Genomic DNA, 16,668 nt, shown 5'->3' with positions numbered 1-16,668 from the left:
TGAAAACTGCAGAAGATACAATGACGTAGCCACAGCTCTAGTAATAACATAACAGCAAAAGAGAGACAGTGGGACTTTTAAAAGAGCAGGTGTCCTTAACATCCATCTGCATACGCTATTTTTACTAGAAGTAGATTTCATGTAGTTAAAAGGTCATGGATCATGTTATCCCCTATCTTGATTCTGGTGTTTATAGAGGATGACTGCTTTTCACTGGTTCAGCTGAGAATCTTAGCTGGGACCTGCTGTGGTTACAGGGCTTGTGGACAGTTTTGTTTTAGGAAACAGCCATTGATTACAAAATGGAGCTTATTAATTTCCACAAAGCCAACCTGTGCCTCTACTTCTCCATCAGCTCACAACTTGTTCCAACCTGCCCACCAAGGCCAACGCCTCATATATTACACTGGAGTCTATAGTAAAACAAAAACAAAAAAACTGATGATGGGGAGGGACCTGCCTTCTGGGAGCCTCCAGTCTAGTAACAGGCAGACTAGCAAGAACCCAACAACCACAGCACTAACAGTGTGTCAGCTACTGTCCAAATGCCTCACATCTACTAACTTTCTTAATACTCTCAGCAGCCCTTGAGGAAGGTACTATTACTCTCACATCACAGAATGAGGAAACAACTCACCTCACTGGCTTCAATCACTCAAAGACACTTGGCTATCCAGTGCAAGCCAGGTTCTTATATTCTTAACCCCTATGCTATACAAACTGCCCAGAAGCCCAGCCTGGGGGGCAATCTGTGCATTTCACATGGTCACTGAACTCTGAGTCCGTTCTCTCCCTTTCTGAGCCTCAGAACAGAGCTGTCTGTCACAGGGAAGCCACATGGAAAAACGAACGTCTGCTCACCTTTTTGAACATGCCATGCTCTGCTGACCCCTGTTCAGAGCAGTTTTGCATGAATAATGGCTAAAGTCAAGGTTTTGATGGAGAGAAACAAACCCCGGACATCTTATGAAACATTAATCAGGGTGTCAGAGGGCTCTGAGTTTTGACAGAGGTTTTCTCTGCCACAGAGGGCAAGCCCCTGCCATCTTGCTTCCATGAGTCACTGAACTAGCCTTAGCTCCATCTCCTTTTATAAGTTATACATGTTAAAGTGCAAGGTTGCAATAGAACATAGCACATGTGTAGAGAAATATCCATTCACAATGCATGCACACACATGCCTTCTATTTGGATTGGTTTTTTAAAAAATTATTATTTTTTTAATATGGAATGCTTCACGAATTTGCATTGCATCCTTGTGATGGGGCCATGCTAATCTTTTCTGTATCATTTATTTGGATTGTTTTAACACAAAGAACCTGCACATTCCTCATCTTATGGAAGAAAAGACATGGACATTCCAGCCAGGCACTGTGCTGGGTACTTGGAAGGACACAGATGGCTAGACAGGGCTGACTCTGACTTAAGGTTCTCAGAGTCTAATAATGAGAAAGACAGACCACTGGAGAATTCACTTTAAGACACTATGAGAGGAGTGCTCGTTACATTAAAAAAAAGGAGCTGCTGGCCCTGCCAGGAGTGGAATGGGGTAACTGGGAGTCAGGGAAGGCTCCCCAGAAGAGGAGACTGCCACTTGGGTCTTGAACACTAAGTAGAAATAATTTCCAGTTTGAAAACAAAAACATATGCAGGAAAACAGGCTGATGAGGAAGGGGCATTTCACAGCCAGAATGGACGAGACAGGGGCTCAGAGCATGAGCCTTGGAGCCAGGAGGCCTAGGTTTGAACCCTCACCCCTACTTGCTGGGCCTGGGACCTTGAGCAATTACTTCACCCGTCTCCTTACCTGCAGAAAAGTGACTGCAGACTATCTCATTTAATTCTCCTTACAAAGAGCTTGGCCCACCCAGGACCTGTTCAATAAACTGCTTATTACAATGGTTCACAGAGTGGACATTTTGCTTATTTTCTGTCATGACTATGTCAGTTTGCCCCAAATCCAATGTCTCAGAGTTCTGCAGGGCCCTTGGTTCCCAGACTAAGCCTTGAGATGTGAGTAAAGAATAACTCTTTTGTTTTATGCATCAACTGTCCATGTTCCCTGAGAATAATAAATGAGAATAAATAGTTGCTGATGTGCTATCACAAAGAGGCAGGAAAAAATCAGAAGGCTCTGGGAGAGCACAGGAAAAGTATATCTTCCATTAGCTTTAGGAGACTGTTATTTAAGTGGTGATATCCTTTGAAGGAGGTGCAGTGGGGTGGGGTGGGGTGTGGTGGGAAGATTGGCTCGGGGAAAAGGAAGTTTCCACTAAACCATGGTTAATTGTAGTGAACAACAGAAAATTGAGAAGAGAAGCCTTGGTTTCATGAAACAATTCACAAATAAATTGCCAATCAACACAGCTCCAACTCCATGGGAAACTCCTCTTCAAAACAGTGAAGGAAAAGGACAAGGGAAATTTATAATCTTTTTTTCCTAGGTGTATATCAGCCTATGTTTTTGACAAGCAGTAATGGAAAATAGGTTTCCTGCATGCTTCTATAATATTTTCCTTGCTGTTGGTTTTGGTTCTCTAACTTGCTTTCTGCCCCTCCCTACTCTTGGAACGTTCAATCTATTTTGTGATCCTTACGTGTCTAGTGACCCAGACTTGCATGAGGCTTGCTCAGAATTTAAACTACCGTTTTCTTCCTGACTTTTCATGGCTTTTAAGTTGCTCTGGATTTCCTGGCCCCTCATCCTTGGCATGAAAGAACATGAGGCCTCTTTACCTAGAAGGCGGCACAATGAATCAGCAGCAATGCTGATGACGGGAGGCCCAGGAACCAGATGGCTTTTAAGACAGGCTTTCACAAAAGGAACCTGAGGAGAATGACAGGAAAGGTACAGGAGGGTACCCACGGTTTCAAAGGCACCAAATGTGAGGCTCCTGGAAGGTACCTTATAGAACAGCGCTTCTCAAAATTTAATGTGCACATAAATCACCTCCAGATTCTGATTCAGCAGGTCTAGGGTGTAGCCTCAAATTCTATGCTTCTAACAAGCCCCATTCATCACACTTTGAGTAGCAAGATTCTAGATGACCTAATTCAATCATCTCATTTTCCAGATGAAGACACCGAGGTCCAGAGGGGGAAAATGACTTGAGGAAGGAAGGTCAGAGTAAGAAGTGAGTTGAGTCTAAAAGCTGAGTCTGTAACTGCTGGTCACAGTACCCTTTCAAAAGAATTATTTAAATAGCCACACAATGGGGGTGAGGGGCTCACCTTCCCCTCACAGTCTGCCTTAGGTAGGACGTCACTTGAAGAGATTGCTCAGTTTTGAACCCTAGTGTGTGATCTGAAGAACCTAAACCCTAAAGCAGGTAATGTAAAGTTCAGAGTGACTGATCTCTCTATGCTGAACTTATTTATTCACTGGGCCTCCTGAATCAAAGAGGACTCTTAGGGCCAGAGGATGCAAGCTGTCTCCCATTACCTGTGGTCACACAATGACAAGGCTGCAGATTCTGCAGGAATGCGAACCTCCTGCTTTTATAAGAAGACAATCAGGCCGGGAGTGGTGGCTCATGCCTGTATTCCCAGCACTTTGGGAGACTGAGGTGGGTGGATCACTTGAGGTCAGGAGTTTGGCACCAGCCTGGCCAACATGGTGAATCCCTGTCTCTACTAAAAATACAAAAATTAGACAGGTATGATGGTGAGTGCCTGTAATCCCAGCCACTCGAGAGGCTGAGGCAGGAGAATCGCTTGAACCTGGGAGGCAGAGGTTGCAGTGAGCTGAGATCGAGCCACTGCACTCCAGCCTGGGTGACAAAATGGGACTCTGTCTCAAAAAAAAAAAAAGACATTTGCATTAACACTGGTAATGCTACCATGTCTTGCTGATTTGGGTAACAGATAGTAAGAGGCAGCTTAGCTTCTGGAGTAATCTGTTACTTCAAGTAGAAATGGGTCGGCAGGCAAAGTGATAGTAGCTCCCAAATGAGCTCACCCTCCAGCCCCATCCTGCTGTTGTCTAGGCCCAGACATCCGAATTTGTATTCAACTTCCCAGCTGATTTTAATGTTCACCTAGTTTTAGGAACTGACAGATTAGATGACCCCTCAAAAAACTACCATTTGGCCTGGGATGGTATAGTCCTGGAGATGAAGCTGCTCACTCGGTGAGCATCATGGTGAAGCCAGTGGCCCCTTCCCAGAGTTAATGATGCGCTCACAAGGGCAGCTAGGGACCCCCATCCTCTGCCTCTGAGAAGGACCAACGCCACTCAAGGAAGGGCCAACAACGAGCTACCATGGCTATGAGAAAGGCAATCTGCATAGTTCAGATTTTATTAGAAACGAAGAAAGGGAGCAAAACTGAGGTTGTGATATCAGAGTGTGAGGGAGGCCTTTTTTGGAAAAAACATAGAAGAGCTTTTGAGAACTGAATGAGAAACATTTGATGTGGGGCAGATTTTCTCTGAAAATGTGAGCAACCTGGTGGGTGAATTCTGTGCCCTGTGAAAAACATTGATGAGGACAGCATACAGAGAAGGGGGCCCCAGGCTCTCCAGCTGCCTGCAAGGAGAGGAAGGTTCCACCAAACGAGCCTCTGGAGATTGAGGGGGTGTGCTAGGGAGAACTGCTGGCTCTAATTCTTACCCTCAGCTCTGTCTTGTCACATGCCTTTGCACATCCTCCTGCTGAAGAGGGGAAAGGACCCTACTTTTGTGCTTCATCATTAGGTTGGCCAAGGAACTTGCTTTGGCCAGTAGAATTCAGCAGATGGATGGTGCGGCCAGTCTGAAGCCTAGGTCTTAAGGGACCTCAAGTGCCTTCACTTGCCTTTGTGCTCTTCTGCTGCTGTTAAGAGCAGAGCTTGCCTTGCTACCCTGCTGGTTCATAGGGAATGAGAGCCATGAGAGGCAGAACTACCCTGCTGACCCACAGACTTTTGGGGAGGGACAGGGCCCAGCCTGAAGCACAGGGGCCCAGCGGAGCCAACACTGGACCAGCTGAGCCCCAGGCTGCCCTGCAGCCCTGGGATGACACTTGAGTGCTGAGGAAGCCACTGAGTTCCAGGGGGTTCCTAACACAGCCGCGGCTGATGGTACAGGTGCCGAGGAGAAGCGGCAACTAGCACGAACCTCACTCGGCAGCCAATTTGGCACTCTGCTCAGGGCAGCTCCTTACTCCAGAAGACAGAAAACACCTGATAATCCAGAGGACAGGACAACTTTGGTAAGGAGTCCTTGCTGACTCCAATTTCGTGATCCTTCTCTGACTTAAAGCCCTTTGCTCACATCCCTACACAAAATGAAAAGAGAAACTGGACTTTTAATCATGGTGGCTGGCTGGAAAAAGTGAAACTTTTGCTAATAATAAACACGCAATCGTTAATGCTTTACCGTGTCATATGCCCTTGGCCCAGGTCTCCTGGTGCTTCCTAAACACTTATTCATCATCAGGAGGCCTGAGGCTTCTGCTCACTCAGCAGCAAAGACAGGCAGCTAACTCTTGGCCTGAGGGACCTTTTCGCAGGCTCCGGAGTTAATGGTTTTCTCAGAGGGAAGGAGGACAAGGAATTACCCATGGTCTTGCTGAAGAAGCAAGGCACTGACTGCAAATAATTTCCTATCCATCCAACTGCTTGCCACATCAGAGCCTGGTATGGGTCTTAATCTTCTGCTTCTTTCTGACTGTGTTATCTTAGGGAAATCAAATTTTCTGAGCCTCAGTTTTCTCAACATAAATCCTTAGGAGTTGCTGTTGGTGCTACAGATAATAACTATGTAAGAAAAAGCTGACCCTGTGCTTACACACGTAGGTACTCAAGGGTAGCTATTTTGTTCATCAGAGCACAGAGTAAGCAGGGTTGCTGTGTGCAACTGTGTAGGTTGTTAACTGCACAGAGACTCCTGGCCAAGGAGACAAATGGGACTGAAATCCATCCTGAGCCCCACAGGCCTAGTCTTGCCTTCTGTGTGGCCTGCTGCTGTCCAGAAAGAAGCGTTCCTGTTTCTAATTTGCACAAATGGTACATAACAGCCCTAAGAGAAAGTCCAGGGGATTGAAGGTTAAAGATAAGTTTGTGCTGAAACTTCTCTGAAAGACAGTGAAAAATGATCACTTTACTCAGTGACTTGCAAATAATTACACAGCTTAACAAAAAGTTGCCAGTTAATTTTCCATTTGTCCTAAAGATTCCAACTCAGTAGGTCTGAGGAGAGGCCTCAGAATCTGTGCTTGTAGTCAGCATTCTCAGCGTTGTTTATACAGACCTAGGTTCCAGAACCACTGTGATGTTTCGGGTTCCCTTGACCCACGCCTGGGCTCTCAGGACGCAAGAGCAGGTCAATCAAATGAACAAACAGGAAATCATCTCCAGCAGTTCAAGTTCCAGGGTTAAAAATCCAGAAATACCCCCTGTGTCTTGTTAACAAGAACTTTAGTCGACCAGAGCCTCCCAGTGGTTGGGCTGGGGAAAGACCGTAGCATTAAAGGGATGCATGGCAAAAGGGGTGCATGGCAGCTTGGGAGGTGGCCGGGGCCCTGACAAGGAGCCTCTGATGCACACTAATGATAGGAAAGAGCCTGGCCACCGAAGGCAATTACAGAGGATGAAGCATCACACAAGCCAGCGAGGCGGGGGAGTGCAGGGGGATCTTATTATCCCTCTGTCTTGCTTAATAGGAGTTAATAGTTGGAAGGGAATAAAAGAATGGTGTGTGAAGTTTAGTGCCAATACAGTCTAATATGCATGCTATGTTTTTATTTCAAAGAGGATAAAGGCCCAAATTTTATACTGAAAACAAATGTTAAAAATTAATTATAAAGAAGACACCAGAGGGCCTCAAGCCTGTTCCCTGGGTGACTGATTAAATGCCTGCCTCATTTAGACTGGTATAAACCCAATCTCTTGGAAGAAGGCCAAAACTATTTGCCAACGTCCACAGAGACTCTCCAAGAAAATGATCCTGGTGCCAGGAAAGAGAAAAACATACTCACCACTGCTGCCCGGAGCCAGCCACCGCCACAGGGTGGAATCCAGTCATGGGCAGGAATGCAGAATGCTGCTGCAAGGTCAACGTGGGTCAAGAGCATCCCTCATCACCTGAAATTGATTATCAATGAACCAAACAAATGAGGCCATTCAGGCCTGGGAAAAAAGCGGTCCAAAGAGTTCCTTCTCTCTGCAGGCTCTGAGTCGGGGAGGTGGGGGCTTATTTTTTAATCCCTGGGTTTTGTTTGGTTTGAGACCATCTTCCCAATTCTCAGAATGTGCAAGCTCTAATTGAAAATTTTAGAACAGGAATGAAGCCAATGACTCCATTATCTTTTGAATTTTAAAATTACAGTTTAATGGCAAGATAACATTTCCTTGTTAAAACTAAAAGATTTCCAAAAATGCTGACATCCCCACCTTCAATACTCCTCACCCCCAAACTCTAGTTCTCTCTTTTCACCCCAAAGGTAACTGCTGTTAGCAGTCTGGTGTGGGTCCTTTCAGACCCACAAAAAAACACACAAACACATAGACCTGTTTTGTATTTTTTTCACTGACGATATCATACTGGGCATATTTTTTGCAACTCACATTTTTCATTAAACCACAGGTCTCAGAGGTCGATTCATGTTGGTACATATGCTAATTGCAGCACAGTATTCTAGAGTATGTATACAATTACTCCACATTCAACAGAAAAAAGTCCATGTTTCTTAGACTGGTATTTAGGGATGTTCATAATAAGGTCCTAACCTACATTTTCTACTTTATTTCTGCCAGCTCCACACCCCACCCCCACTCCCAAGTAAACTATACACAAACCAAAAGGAACCATTTGCAGTTTCCCACAGGGATGGACAGGCATCTCCATGCAGGGCTATCTGTATCCTCAGTTCCTCCTCATCCTGCAAGGTCAGCTCCCAGCTGGCAATCATGACACCTTCCTTGGGACTCCTAGTTTACTTTATATGCCTGTATATAGGGTCCTTACCACTGCTGATGGGCATTCAAGTAACTGAAGGGTTATTCTTACTTGTCTTTTTTAGTCATGAACTCCTTGAGGGGAGGACTGTGTACCAGAGATACAACAGGGACTTGGCAAATTGTTGTTGAATTTTTTTTAAAAGAGAAGCTAAATCTTCCACTGATTCTCTATATTGCTATGGGGAGGAGGAAGAGCAAAAGCTCAACTAGAAGTTAGACTATGGATACAAGATTGTCCTTCCTTCCATCTGAAGGGCAGCAGAATATGCCACCCCAAAATATGCTTCTTCGGCACATGGATGATTTTGAGCTAAAGGCCATTGAGAACCAGCCGACGCAGGCAAAGCTGCAAAGACAGGACACACGGTTTTCTTCTGTCAAGTAAATTTACACTCACAAGGAAAGTTTCCATTGGTAAAAGATGTCTTCCTCTTCCTGGTAAGGGAGAGGAGTTATTTATATGCTCACGTATAGGGTCCTTACCACTGCTGCTGGGCATTCAAGTAATTAAAGGCTTATTCTTACCTTTTCCTCTTTAGTCTGGTGTTCCCAGCCCAGAATCCACAAGCCCCTTTTAGCCTAAGATGTTTTATAAGCCCAAGTACTGACCATCCCTCTGGTTACTCATCACTGGGTGCACCCATGTGTACACCAACAATACGTATGTTAATAAATGTCTCGTTTTTATCTTGTGAAACCGTCATTTGCCAGTTTAATGTACAGGGCTCCAGCTGGGGAAGCTAAGGTGAGGAAACTAAGACTGCCTCCCTACACTTATCCATCCCTCCATCCATCTTTCTACAAATCCTTCTACCCCTCCCTCTATCCTTCCTCTTCATTGGCAGCCACGACAATGCATCCCCCCACCCCCAGATCTGACTGCAGGGAACTTATTGACTGACCTGCATCATGAGGTTGGGGAGAGACAGTGCCTGCGGTGCAGGCGCTTTGCACCCCTGGGTCACTGCAGATGTGGGACCGTAGTGACAGTAACGGTGAATGCTGACTGGAGCTCATCTCTGAGCCATGAATCAAGAGGGGGCTGTTTTCAGGAATTCCCTCAATGGTGGACAGCTTTCCCTTTTCCATGGTGCTTTCATTTCATTCTACTATGATCAAGGAATGGATAATTTCTATTTGGGTGTCAAAGGATGCAACTGCATGGAGAGGCCAGTGGTTTGCCTGAGGGGACACAGTGGTGCCTGCACGAACCCTTGGGAATTCACACCACTATGAGCTCCTGCAGCCTGAGGGAGTGGAGGCTGAACAATATTTGCAGCCCAAGAATTGCTAGAACAAAACAGGTTTCATGATCCCTCTCAACTCCATCTGGCTGTCTCTTGGTCTTGGAAGGTACCATATGCCCAGTACAATTTAAAAAATAGTTGGATTAAAAAAAAAAACAGACTATGCCACTTGGGAAAGATGGGCTGCTACCCTCCTTTGAATTCTCTCAGATTCTGAGATTCCACCCCTCCTCAGCCTACCCACTTTCAATTTTATACAACTAAGAGCTCGTGCTGCAGCTCCCTCTCCCCCTCCTCCAGTGTTGGCTTGAACAGCACTGACTAACCTTGAAGGCTGGTGATACCTCTCTCTCCCTTAGTGCTCCTGCAGCCCCGAGGTACCCTATCCCATACCACAGCTGTCCTGTACCCACCTGCTCCTTGCCTGTCTCCCGAGAGGAAAGTGAGTGCCTGGGAAGCCAGAGGCAGGGGGTACTACCGTCACAAACGGGGCTCAAGACAATGTGCAGAGCGAGTGCTTGGCAGTTGGGCTTTAGGCATTTCAACAGGTCAGCTAGAAAAGCAGATTCAGCCGAATATTCATTCAACCAGCACTCTCTGGGCTGTCACCCCCAATTCTAGGAGTTGCATCCCACTCAGCTTCCCACACCTTGCAAAACCGCCCCTCCTTCTCAGCACCTGTGACTGCCCCACACTGATGTGCCAAACTTTCCAGGCCTCTGCAGGTGGAACTTATCTGGTATTCTCATTTCTTAGTTTTCCCCATATTCATTTTTGCAAAATAGGCCTTTAAAAACATTCCTGCAATATTATCAACATCCTATCAGCCGTTTCTCTGGTTGGTTGCTTCTTTTTTTCCACCAGCTTCCACATATTTACCTGCTTCTGTTCCCACTTTGTCCCCACTACTACCCGTCTCCTCATGTCCCCCATCTCTGCACCTTCTAATTCTCTTACCACCTCCCACGTGCATATTCCCTGTCTCAGACCTCCTGTGTCCAGGGCAGCGCTGCCTGTCGGGAGGGCTCTCCCTCGCCGTGGACCTGGCCGTGATGACTTGGCCCTAGAAGTGGCTGAGTCTCTCAGCAGTTCTTAATACACGATCAATTTTCAGGGATGCAGTCAGCATATTTTGGCAGAGAAGCACCTGAGAGCCAGCTCGGGAGTTACTGGGCAGGAACCAGCAATTTGAAGGGATTAAAACAAACAAACAAGACCTACCCAAAGTGTTTTGATGATAGAACTGGCAGATAGAGAGGGCAGGTCTGGATATGGAGAGAAACATAAACTTTCATCAGTTTTGTTTTTCACACCATGATGAATGAACAATGGGTGCTGGCAATTAGAGCAATAAGAGTAATAACAAGGAACGAAAGTTACACCAGTAAATGTAATTTCTAAATGTCAGATGGATATCAGATATATTTGTTTTAATGCCTAGAAGGTACATTAAAATCTAAGAAAGAATCTAAAAGTAAGCAGTAATTTGTGGTGCTTTTCAAAGAAAAGAGTGAAGAAAGTATTTCTTAAATGAAAGTATTAAAATTTCCCAATAGGGTTGACTAATTTTTACTTCAAGTATATAAACACACACACAAATATTACCCTGATCTTGATGTGGATAAGAAGATAAATGACTTTCAAGTTTGTTTTGCCTGTCGGATTGCTGCAGAAACCCCTTAATAATACAGAAAGTGTATGGGGTGGCACCTGCCACCACACTAACCCCCTGGGGAAGTCCTGCCCCCGTCTTTTATTCTTCTTTGAGGAGACGAAGACATCACATATTCCCCAGAGGAGTAGGAGGTGACAGCCATAGATTACCCTTGTCCCTCCATCATTATTTCAAAATGACTGAGTTTTACATGTGGCTTTCTCTGTCAGCTGAGTAAGAACTCTGGGTCTTTCCACTGAGAAGTGAGACAACTCAAAAGCATTGTCAAAATGTGTCCCCAAAGCCTGTGTTGGCATCATGAGCTACCAGCCCCTGCCTCAGCCCAGGGGTGAGTGGGATCCAACAGGAAGCAACCTGTTAGCTTAACATGCCAAGCCAAACTGGCTGTCCTTTTAAAAGCTGCCAGCATGAGTTTTTCCTCATTATTTATTTTTTGTTGATAAGTAAAAACAGTACATATTGATGATGCACAACATAGTGCTTTGGGATACGTATACATTATGAGTTCATCTCACAGTGACCCTCCTCCCCCAAGGGCTGGCATTTCTACTAGTGTGTTTCTTGGGGGGAAGGTCCTCCTTTGCTAAAACAGCGTGCTATGAAACCGTAGGCAAAGGGTTACTATTAGTGCTTGTGACTGCCGGAGAAGTCAGAATTGTAAGTGAGCACAGACCTTGAGTACCACACAGGGTGTGTACTCAAGCCCTTCAACCAAACAAGTTTTCAGGGATGAAATGCAAGCTGGCTGTACACACGAAGGGGCATCAACGTTATCCCTGTTGTCCCATTAATCATATTTAATGCCTAAATCTAATAATGTTATCTTTGCTCCCAGTTCTAAGAGTGTATAATTTAACCAGACCACTTGTCCCCAAAGTGTGAATCAGGCTCATACACTATCTCTCTCAACTTCTTTTGTGTTTCTAAATTAGAAAACCAAAACGTCACTTTTCTCAGATATAAAATCCTCTCAAGGTCAATGTAAAAGAATAAAGCAATTAACTTCCTGGGTAAACTGCAGTATGGTGGTAAGAACACCGTACCTGAAAAAGTGGTTAAAAAATAAAACCCTTTCTACAAATGACACCCCTTGTTTAAGACCCAAATAACGAATGCAGTTCCCGAGGCTCCTGTCAAATGAACAACCAGGTAGAGGAGGCTGCTTCCCCCTCCGTTGCCAGCTGGCTGCAGGATGTGCTGTTTTTATGCTGCTGGGCACACCGATTGGCTGTTTGATGAGGCAGATCTGTGGCTAGTTTCTTTGCTTTTCTTTCTTTTCCTCCCTTTTTGGTTCTTTCTTTTAAGTTTTCTAATAAATCAAGTTCCATTTCTGCATGTCTGGTGGGCCTATTACGGTCTAACAGGTAACACGAACTCTATATGCTGACTACACACGCTTCGTTCTCTTATTGAGTCCAGTAATCAGGAAGAAACAGACCTACACAGAAACGAAAAGAGAGAGGCAAGGTTCCAACTAGTTACTCAAATCTTAACATTTTTTTTTCCAGGTTTGATTGAAAATAGGGTTTAAAATTTGCCATCTCCTGCTTCTGCATAAATAAAAATGCAAACACATTTTTATTTGTACATTTCTTTGTAATAGTCAGCACCGTGATTTAAAGGGGTAAAGGGAGCTGCTTACTATGTTTGATTAAATTTCAGAACCCCACAGCCTGACTCACACAGGACCCAGCCTAGAGCCCTGGAATTCTCATAACCATGGAGGCTCAATAGTCTGACCCATGACTAAATGTCCTAAAACCCATCCAAAGGCAGTTAGTGGTTCTTCAGAGGAGCTTGACCTCAGAATACAAAATAGCATGGGGAATACGGCTGTCGGGTACACCAAGGTATGCCCCTGAACACATGTAGGGTGCACCACAAAGCACTTCCAGATCAAGGCCTCGGCTGGGCCCATCGCCTCAACAGCTTTTGCTTCACTAAGAATGGGGCACACGTAACTGAAGGTCTGTGAAGTTTCTGTCCTCTCGATGGCCACAGGTGTGTCCGTGCAGCTCTAAGCCATGGGTACCCACTAGACTTGGGTGAAAGACAAGCCTGTGGTTCAGAACTTCCTTTGAAATAAGCCCCTGGAAGAACTGGCGATGGGCTCTAATGAGGAGTGGATACACACAGACAACAGGTGTGGTCAGTCGCCCTCCCAGGCACCTTGGGTCAGCAGGTTCCAAGACTCCCCAACTGCACTAACCCCCACTTCCCCATCAAGTCACTCATCCTCATTACTCTCCAAATACATCTCCCACCAAATCTCTAGGCATTTGCCTCCCCCACAAATGATGGTATCCCCTTCTCCTTCCAATCTCACTGATGAATCCACATTTCTTAAATCTGCTCTGAGAACTACAGAAAGACCTCAAAAAGCAGCAGGCTCTGCAAAAAAATGCCACAACGATCCCCAGCCCCACAAAGGACTGGGCATGTCCTCCTCCCTCCTTTTGGGTGTAAAGAGGCACCCAATCCTGAAAGTCAAGGAGGGTGCAGTGGGGTGAAGTGATCGCCTGGCACTAGGGACTAGAGGGGCTGTGTGTAGATGAGAATAGGTGCTGCCTGCCACTGGTGCTTTGAGCCCACTCTTCCCTGTGAGCCTCTGTTGCAAATTTTCTCAGCTGTTTTGCAAGCACTTTTCTCATCTCTCCAGCCGGGGGTGGGGAGGGGGGAGTGTTGGGGAGAGGGGACACCGCCCTGCTGCTTTCTTGTGCTGCGATGAATGTTGCAGGGTGACAAACAGTGACTCTCAGCTCAGTCTCATCGTCTCCTCCTGTAGGGCAAAAGCAGCCCACGGCTGGTTCCCACAGCCCCAGCTGGCAAGCAAAATCCTCAGGCACCAGGTGAGCCCAGCAGGGCGTGCCGTGGGCCAGAGAGCTCTGCAGGTGGTGGGAGGTGTGTAGGTGTAGGGGCCCCAGGAAGGGAGGGGATCACACCCACCCGTGAGCCCCGGCTTGGCACAAGGCGGAGCAAACGAGGAACTGAGATTCGAGCTTTGCAACCCGCTGCTCTCAAAGGCTCTGGCAGGCTCACTCTCTCTGTGACTCATCCTGCTTCACTCTTAGGACTTTTTAATGCCTTTTATCTGCCACAAATGTTCTTGTCAGGGAGCTGGTAGGTGTTAGATGTTCAAGCAGACTCAGGGGTGTAAGCACACACACGGAGTCTTTTGAAAAGCACATTTGTCTCACTTAAAAACAACAAAAACAACACACCTGCCTGCCTTAAAGTACTTCCCTGGGAATGAATAGCTTCCTCTGACTTCTGAGCTCCCATTTCACTCCCTTTAAATGAATGAGGACCTCCTCCCCAGAAGGACAGCCATGCCTTAGAACTGGACCCATAATGCCCCTGGAGAGGGCATGCTGGCAGCGGGACAGAAGCAAGGAGGAGAGTACAGAAATGAGGATGGGACAACAGACAGGTTGTGCTGAAATGGGACACTGGGGATGCCGGCCAGCCTTCATGAAGCCCCTGGCACTGGAGGTGTGCCTGACCCAGGGCCCTTCCGGGGGCACACAACAGAACTCTTCAGACATGGAAAGCAAAATGTAATGGCCACTGCACTCCAGCCCGGGCGACAGAGCAAGACTCCGTCTCAAAAAAAAAAAAAAAAAAAAAAAAAGAAAAGAAAAAGCAACTCGATTTCCTACCTCTCCTTTAATAATTGACCATGTAAGGTTGCTTCCCAAATTTTCAAGTCACATTTAAAAATACCCCGTGTAGTCACCCTGACCTAAGAAGCCTGAAGCCATTCACCTTCCCTGCACAGAGGTGGGAAGCCCACCAGACAGAACACATTCAACTCCATTCCACAAATACTTGGGGAAGAACAAGGAATGGCTGCTCCCTTTAAGAGGCTGATGACCTCGAGAGGGAGGAAAGCAAGTATACGAAACTGCAGGGTAAGGTGACAGACACAAGAGAGGGACCAAACATTACGGAATACAGAGGAGGAATTCGTTCAAGCAGAAGAAATTAAGGAGAGCCCAACAGTGGAGGAGGCATCTGGGCCTTATAGAACGACTGGTGGGGTCAGGGCGGGGGAGGGAATAGGAGAGGGATGGGGAGGGCCTTCCGGTGTTCAGGATGGCCAATGCTGGCCCACGATGGCCTGGTGTGTGGCACATCTGAGGACTGTCAGCACCCGATGGGGTGAACACTGGAAGCTGTGGAGTGGCCAGCCTGATCCCCTTTGGAGGGGGCTGTCATCAAATGCCTTCTGTGGAGAAAGTGACTGGCCCTAGTGTGGAAGGTTGACTCTGGGGGTGGAGAGAGGAGGGTGAGGGCGACGGGGGTGAAAAGGACTGGTCAGCACTGAGAGACTTTTAAAGGTAGAATTCACAAGACTTGGGCTCCAGAAAGCAAGGCAGCAAAAGGAGTGTCCACCAAGGACAGGTTGAGGGTGGGTGGCTGGGACTCATGGCATGATGGGTTGTGGGGCAGGGTGGGGTTAGGGCAGAAAATACACAGGAAACATGGCTCCATTTCAGGCCTCCTAGGCAGCAGGCAGGCAGGTGGCTTCTCCCCTGTGCCCTGCACACCCCAGCACTGAGGTGAGTGTCAAGTGACAGACGAGAGGCCAAAGTCTGGCAGTTACAAACAACATGACATCACCGAGTGCTGAGGGGCTTAAGAATACAGACCAAAAGAGAGCTCAAAATAAGGAGCTCTGTGGGGCCGCACAGGAAATGGGAGCACAGGAGGCCATTTTAAAAGCAAAGGAAGCTGAGAACCCAACTCAGAAGCCTGGCCTCTCCCAGCCACAGATGGGAGGCCCGCGCTGGCAGCATAGGGAAACTGGTCCTCTTGACCCCAGGGGGAAGTGCGCTGTGCTGCTCTGACCTGGAAAGATCTGGGAAGATTAAGGAAGCAGGGCCTGTCTTCAGGGAGTGTCAGGACTTTATAGACCTTATTTTTAGATTAATGTGATGAAGCTATTAATATTCCCGGCTTCCCAGCAAAAAAGAGGCTATCAGGCATGCTCACCGCCTGTTCTCTCCTCAGCCACATACCCTCCCCCTCGCTACCTGCAAGTCAGTCCTGATGCCTCCATTTTCAAGCCACAGCTCCAAGAAGGGTCCAGCGGGGACCCTGAGGCTCACAACAAGGGCTAGGAGTGGCAGCCCAGGGTCCCGAGCCGTAGAAACCCCCATTCCCTGCTATTTGTCCACAGAGTCTCCACAGAGCACTCTGAGGTATACAACCGTCTCATAGGAACCCCACCTCCATGACCATAGGGGGTCTATGCAAAATAAAAAAACCACCAAACTTTTACCTCACACTACAGATTGCATACACAAAGTGGGGAAGTGCAAGATATATTCCAAAAAGGCTATTCCCGGCCCTGGCTGGACTCTTGGCTGAATCAATCGGCTTGGCTTCTTTTCCAGAGACCGAAGGGAGGAAGAGTGTAAAAGACCACAATTTACTTCATAAAGTCATTTGGTTTTCTTACATAAACACATGCTTTTCAATGGCATGTTTAGCTCATCTCATTAATTCTTAAACAACCAGAGGGTATTCTATCTTAGGTTACTGCAATTGGGTAAATACCACTTGTTTAAAAAAATGAGATGATTAGCCAAAAGAATGTAGAGAGTCTATCCCCAAGGTTAAAGTCACAGAATACTGTCTCAAAACAACCCAATTTCAGAAAAACAACCCATATGTCAAAAATGACAATAAAGTATCATTCAAAGAAAGAAATGATGCACTCTATGGTTCTATTTGCAGCCTTTGTCAAAAATTAAGTATTTACTTAATTTTCTTGATCTGTCAGAAACTTTTCCCGCCTTCTTC

General features: G+C 46.5%; 1 long non-coding RNA gene and 1 pseudogene across 6 annotated transcripts in view; both read right to left on the bottom strand.

The window, feature by feature from the left end:
* Positions 1-16,668, bottom strand: part of LOC105480300 (uncharacterized) — a 124,944-nt gene that overhangs the window by 51,307 nt on the left and 56,969 nt on the right. The gene's annotated exons all lie outside the window — the stretch shown is intronic.
* On the bottom strand, positions 1,220-1,319 carry LOC112426450 (U6 spliceosomal RNA; annotated as a pseudogene).

The sequence above is a fragment of the Macaca nemestrina genome, chromosome 2 (assembly GCF_043159975.1).
Source record: "Macaca nemestrina isolate mMacNem1 chromosome 2, mMacNem.hap1, whole genome shotgun sequence".
Lineage (NCBI taxonomy): Eukaryota > Metazoa > Chordata > Mammalia > Primates > Cercopithecidae > Macaca > Macaca nemestrina.
Note: the sequence above shows the minus strand (reverse complement) of the source record. Positions and strands in the feature narration are given on the sequence as shown.